A 7,418-nucleotide genomic window follows, 5' to 3' on the forward strand; every position below is an offset into this window, starting at 1 on the left:
ACAGAGTGAGTAAATGCAAGTCGATTTCTTTGTCAATATTTGTGGTAGCTGTTTATAACAAACCTCATCACCTACAGCTTATGTAATGAATTAATTAAAGGCGAGAAAAACATTCTCAAGAAATACTCCCTACTAGAAAATAATCTGACTTCATCAAATTAATGTCTCGGTATTATTATGTAGTTTTCACAACACAGTATCTACAAATTTGGGTTGCATGCCCTCAGCCTCTCTAGCTGCAACACTGAGATTTATGACAGCATAGATTTCCCATTGGAGCAGATGGCATACTGCAGCAGAATTTATTAGAGCTGCATTTCCCAGGTTTTTTTCTGTAGTAGTTTTGCTACTTCCCCTCCTATTCCTAACGTGACAAGATATCATATGGCTCTGACACTGAAATTAGCATGAAGACGTGTGGTTCCTCGCAGATCTGCTCTGCATAAATAAACATTCCGATTACTGACCCGCTAAAACTCCTAACTAGCAATCACACAGCAAAGGCTGTAATTTCTCCCACTTTGTGGTGCTCTGCCATTCCCTGAATTCTAAGCTGTTATATGTCTCTCGTGTCTGACATCAAGGAAGATAATCAGCTATGGCTCCAGAACATTTTCATTCTAGGTCTCCCATGGAAGTATATTGGGTTAGTAAGAAGACAGGTATCAAAACACAGATATGACTAGACAAAATATGGCCAAGTTCTGACTGTTTAGGTTTCCAGGAAGTGTTTTATTTTCAGTTTTTCCATAAACCAGGTTTGTAACAGATGGCTGGAATGTAGGATAGATGCAGAAGGCATCTTGGTAAGCACATGCTTTATGGTAACTTTGATCATATCTGCATCTCTTACAGAATCATAGAGTCACAGAATGGTTTGGGTTGGAAGTGAATTTTAAGATCATCTAGTTTCAACCCCTGCTATAGGCAGGGACACCTCTCACTAGATCAGGTTGCTCAAAGCCCCATCCACCCTGTCCTTGAATGCTTCTGGGGAGGTGCCATTCACAACCTCGCTGAGCAACCTGTTCCAGTGTCTCACCACCCTCACATTAAATAATTCCTTCCTAATATTTAGTCTAAATCTACCCTCTTCCAGTTTAAAACCATTTCCCCTCATCTTGTTATTACCTGCCCTTATAAAAAGTCCCTCCCCAGCTTTCCTGTAGGCCCCTTCAAGCACTGGTAGGCTGCTATAAGATCTCCTCAAAGCCTTCTCTTCTCCAGGCTGAAGAGCACCAGCTCTCTCAGCCTGTCCACTTATGGGAAATGCTCCAGCCCTCTGATTATCTTTGTGGCTCTCCTCTGGACCTGCTCCAACAGATCGATATCTTTCTTGTATTGGGGGCCCCAGAACTGGACACAGTACTCCAGGTGGGGTCACACAAGAGCAGAGTAAAGGGCCAGATTCACCTCCCTTGACCTGCTGGGCGCACTTCTCTTGATGCAACCCAGGATACAGTTGGCCTTCTGGGCTGCAAGTGCACGTTGCTGGTTCATGTTGAGACTTTCATCAACCTACACCTCCAAATCCTTCTCCTCAGGGCTGTTCTCAAGCCATTCTCCACCCAGCCTCTGCATCTGTGCTTGAGCTTGCCCTGACCCCCGTGCAATACCTTGTACTGGGCACTGTTGAACTTCTTGAGGTTGACAAGAGCCCAGCTCTCAAGCCTGTCCATGTCCCTCTGGATTGCATCCCTTCCCTCTAGTGCGTCAACTGCACCACTCAGTTTGGTGTCTTCTGCAAACTCACCGATGGTGCACTTGATCCCACTGTCCATGTCACCTACAAAGATGTTACATAGCACTGGTCCCAGCACTGATCCTTCAGGAATGCTACTTATCACCACTTTCCACAGGGACATTGAGCTGTTGATCGCAACTCTCTGAGTGCGACCATCTAGCCAATTCCTTACGCAGCGAGTGGTCCATCCATCCAATCCATTTTTCTCCAATTTGCTGACTAGAATGTAGCATAGGACAGTGTCTAACATTCTGCACAAGCCCAGGTAGATGATGTCAGTTGCTCTTTCTGTATCAGCTGATGCTGTAACTCCATCATAAAAGGCCACCAAGTTTGTCAGACATGGGTTGCCCTTGGCGAAGCCATGTTGGTTACCACCATTAACCTCATCTTTTTTTCCATGTGCCTTAGTAGGGCCTTTGGGAGGATCTGCTCCATGATTTTGCCAGGCACAGAGGTGAGATTGACTGGCCTGTAGTTCCCTGGGGACTATTTTTGTATTCTTGAAAATGGGGGCTATGTTTTCCCTTTTCCAGTCAGTGGGAACTTCATCAGGCTGCCATGATATTTCAAATATGATGGATAGTGGCTTGGCAACTTCATCCACCAGTTCCTTCAGAACCCATGGATAGATCTCATCGGGTCCCATGGACTTGTGCACCTTCAGGTTCTTTAGATGGTCTCAAACCTGATTTTCATTTACAGAGGGCACGTATTCCTTCTCCCAGCTTTTACCTTTGCTTTCCACAACTTGGGCAGTCTGGCTAGAGCCCTTGCTGGCAAAGACTGAGGTAGAGGAGTCATCTGAACACTCAGCTTTCTCTGTATCCCTCGTGACCAGCTCTCCCTTTTCCTTCTGGAGAGGACCCACATCTCCCCTGGCCTTCCTTTTATCACTGATATGCCTGTAGAATTTCTTCTTGTTCCCCCTTTATGTCCCTGGCTAGATTTAATTCTATCTGGAACGTAAATATAACCATGGAAAACTTTTATCACATATCACAGAATAACTGCTACTAGCCTTGGGCATACAGCATTCAGACTGATGAAATGGTACTAAAAAGCTTGTCCTGAAGACATTGTCAGGCTTTCCCAGGAAGGGATGAAGGAATAGAAGCATCTATATTCTACAGGAACCTAAATTCTAACTGGAAATAGAAATGAGAATCCCACTGATTTTCAATGATATTTAGGCATGCAAGTTGTTGACAACATATTTATATTGTCAGGCAAACTCCATTGCGATCCCTGGATTAGCTCTGCACAGATCGCTACATCTTCACAGAACTGCACATAGCTACATGAGGACACTGGCTTAGGTCCCAAATCCCAGACGCAGGGTGTCCCTGCACAGGATGCCACAGCAAGGAATAAGCATGTGCCAGCTCCCTTTAAAAATAGGTTCTATAACTCCTAAGTGTCTGAGGCAGTCTTAAAAATGATGCCTCTTGTCTTCATGCAGCAAATCACATGAAAACAGAACTGAAATTTTGTTTCTTGCCATGGATACCTAAATGGTTTTAAGATTTATTTTTTTTTTAAGTTTTCTATATGAGTCACACTGAATGAAAGAATCGGAAGCTTTCTCAACATTTCTGATCTATTGTTGTTGTCCAAGTGGAAACAAACTCACTCATTTACTGATTCCAACAGTGATAAAACAAGCTAAGTGGTTAATTGCTACTGTAGAAGCTCTAATCACCACAACTGTGCACAGTGTCCTCATTTAAACAGTTGTTAGCAGTAGAGAAGTTGAAGTACTTGAAGTACAAGTTAACACCCCCAAATCCTTCTCCTCAGGGCTGCTCTCAAGCCATTCTCTGCCCAGCCTATATCTGTGCTTGAGATTGCCTCGACCCAGATGTAGGACCTTGCATTTGTCTTTGTTGAACTTCATGAAGTTGACATGGGCCCACCTTGAGTCTGTCCAGATCTCTCTAGATAGCATCCCTTGGTGTCATCTGCAAACTTGCTGAGGGTGCACTTGATCCCACAGTCCTTTGTTGCCTACAAAGATGTTATATAACACCAGTCCCAACACCAATCCCTGAGGAATGCCACTCATCACTGGTCTCCACTTAGACATTGAGCTGTTGATCGCAACTCTCTGAGTGCGACCATCTAGCCAATTCCTTACGCAGCGAGTGGTCCATCCATCAAATCAATTTTTTTCCAGTTTGGTGACCAGGATGTCATGCAGGACAGTTTCATGCAGTAAAAGAAACTTTAAGACACTCGATGTTGGTCATTACTGATATGACAAGGGCTAGTGATAGAGGAAAACTGGCAATGTGAAGGGCAGGATTCTGGCATTAATTGTTTGTTGGGCCAAATTCATCCTGGATGCGCATCTGACTTAGCACCCTAGTGCAAGGGATGTGACTGCTCCTTTGCAACTGCCAGAGCCTTTCTCCTGCTAATGTGTCGCTGTTCACTCTTCTCTTGTAATGTATGCAGAGCTGCGTGTGTGCTGCTCTGTCCCTGCAGCTGCTTATGACATTGCTGGGCAAAGAGCTAACAGAATCACTGTTATGTATTTGATTTAGCTTCACATGGTAAAAAAATAAACATGTACTGAAAGATTCAAAATTATCTGTCATGTTACCCTTGCTTCCTGAATACCATTCTCTCAAAATATTTTCCTCACATCTTGCATCCTTCCCTAAATTAGATACCAAGTTCCTTGTTTTACATCACTGATTCAGTATTACGGGGGTTTTAATCCACAATAAAAGATGAGTTGAGCCTAGGAATTATTTTTCTCATACATTTCCAAGTTTGCTTACAACTGAAATGGAGACCAAAGGATTTTGGATATTCTCATTATTTCTTTATATATTGGACTTCTTTATATATTAGATATATTATTTCTTTTTGTATTCTACCTTTAGGATTCAACCAGCAAAGTACTTACATATGTACTTAACTCAATGGAATCACTATTCTGCTTATATATGTAAGTACTTCACTTTCTGACATCTCTGGGTAGAGCTGTAAATATGAAACATTACAGCTACAGAAAGATGTGCTGATTTCAAAATCTCTATCTTAAAATATTTTACAGCTTGCATGGAAAATAATGCTTGAACCAGATTTATCTACATGGGCAAAAAATGGTTAGAGAATACCACTGTTCCATTGTTGTACCTCTGGGAACCACTGTTGTTATGTGAGAGTCAAACCTGTTGAGGCAGAAGAAGGCCAGGACTTCCTCTGCAAGTATTCCATTAAGAAAGGTGCAATGGGGAACCACTGGCTGGGAACTAAGGACAACATGCAATAGAATTAGAATCAATGGTAATCTTTTCATGGCATGAAATAGCCTTTGGACAGGATCCAATAGGAAAATAAATTTTAGCTCACTGTGGAACAGAGTATCTTTGTGGCTATCCTGTTTATTTAAAAGGAATATGCAAAGCCCTGTTTCCTCTCACACACCAGAAACTTGCTGGAAACTGCTCCTTTGGTGACAGTTCTAAGCTCTTCTCTGGGAAGGTTCAAAGGTCTTTTGAAGTATTTCTGATGAATGGATCATAAAACTTCTTTTTTTTCCTGATTCTTCTTTGCACTTTTTCTCCCTACTATTTTGCTTGTTCTTCTATAATGTGTAAAATAATAATCAGAGAAATTTTGCTGCGTACAAGTGAGCAGGATATGGTCATGGTAAGTCTTTGGTGTGGACAGTGCTCTGGTTTCACTGAACTAGATACACAAAGATGCTTATAGCCTACTCATCAGTACGCAGGAGGAAGTGCAGCCCTTGCAACTTCTGTTATCTTCAAAGAGATTTAACGTGATCCATCACAGTTAACGTTTTATGTTGAGGTTCTTCAAGACTGCACAAAATCAGAGAATTATGCTTTGCCTCCCTTCAGCTCTTGGCAGCTAGTGATCTCAGAAAATAGAGATGTACTGATGAACTGTTCTTGACCGAAAGGGCCACACAAAAGGTATCACGCTTATCTCCACTGCAACTCCAGACTGCAAGTTCATTTGACACTATAAGTAGAATAAGATCTGAACTCATCAAATATCAAAATATTTTTGATAGAAAATTACCTGCATCAAATTTTTACATAGATAATATTATTATATTACATAGATAATATAATAGCATAAAATATTATTTTTCACTGGACAGTTTACCCCGCTCTTATGAGAAGTGGAAGAAGAATACTGTGATTTATGACTGTGAGCCCTTAACAATGGACTATTTGATTTCATTGAATATAACACAAGAACTGTGAAATAAGCGTATCTTCATGTTTAATGACTCATCTCTCATGGATGGTGAGCAACTGCTATTGTGGCTTTCCTCAGTTTCAGAGGAGATGTTAGAAATTAAGCCCTTTTCCTTTTCACACTCTCATCCTTGTACTCAGCAAAACTGAACGTGCCTCCTTATTTGACGCTGCTCTGAAACCATACATAATAATGTGTTATCAAAATTCTGCTAGGCAGGAATGTTTTGCAAAGTAGTGTTTTGACATACCATGGTGCAGACATTATGCTCTTGCTTCTAATTAGTGCTGACACAAGTTTGATAATGGGCAGAGGTAGGGCCGGGACCACGGCTGACAGAGTGGTGCCTCTGGGACATGTACCTCGCTCCCAGCATGAGTGGTTCCAGTATACCCAAACCACCAGGGAGAGCAGTGAGATACCTTCTGATATAGCTTCAGCCACGTGGCATTTAATACATATTTCCAACACCACCAACAAAAAGCAAAATGTAAAAACCTCAAACCTCCAAAATTCCTCAAATACAGAATGGAAATTATAGCCTTACAGAGATGACATTTCTCCGGATCGGCTATCTCCAGCTAGGACCTGTTGATCACAATTGATGAGTCATTAATTTCCTTTCTGGGCAAGGAATTAGTGCTCTATTTCCTAGGAAGAAAATTTGCCTTTGGATCACAGTGAGAGAGGTTGGGCAAGTGATGGCAAGTTTGCAGAGTTTGGGCAGCCACCTAATCCTTAGAAAAGTTTCTGGCAAGATGTGTTTTAAAGAGGATCGCTTGCACATCTGTAAACATCCGTACACACTTTCATTCACAGGCACACAGAGATGTCAGGCCCAGTCAAGGAGTCACTGTTCTCCGTGCTGCAAAGATACAGTTCATACTTAAAACTAATAAAATCCACAGCTGATGCTACCTCAAAAGTGATAGAGCTGTATAAATCAATGGCATTTGATTTATTCCAAGAACAACTGCCTTTATTGGAGTGTTGCTTGAATAAAGATCATAAGCAAAAATGAATATACAAATATATAAATGAATATATAAACATATCTCATTTGAGCAAGGATAGAGAAGAAGAGACATGAACACAGAGGCTCTCTTTTACTTTACTATTTGTAGTATAGTAAATCCATCTCAGCTCTTACAACAGAAAACTAAAAGATGTTAATAAACCGAGTATTTCTCACAGCACATTTTCTTTCTGTTGTTAGAGTGCTACTCTCGTCAGTGTAAGCTGTAGAACATATATAACTTAAATCAACCAGTTAAACAAATTCCACACTTTGTAATCTTAAACTCTGAAAGATTTACTAAACTCTCATGTTCTTCAATCTCATGTGACTAGCATAGTCAGAGGAAAATATAAATACTGCAGCTGGAAAAATGAGATTTAGATTAAGAGAATCATTACTTCATAACAACACTAA

The sequence above is a fragment of the Numida meleagris genome, chromosome 1, assembly GCF_002078875.1.
Source record: "Numida meleagris isolate 19003 breed g44 Domestic line chromosome 1, NumMel1.0, whole genome shotgun sequence".
NCBI lineage: Eukaryota > Metazoa > Chordata > Aves > Galliformes > Numididae > Numida > Numida meleagris.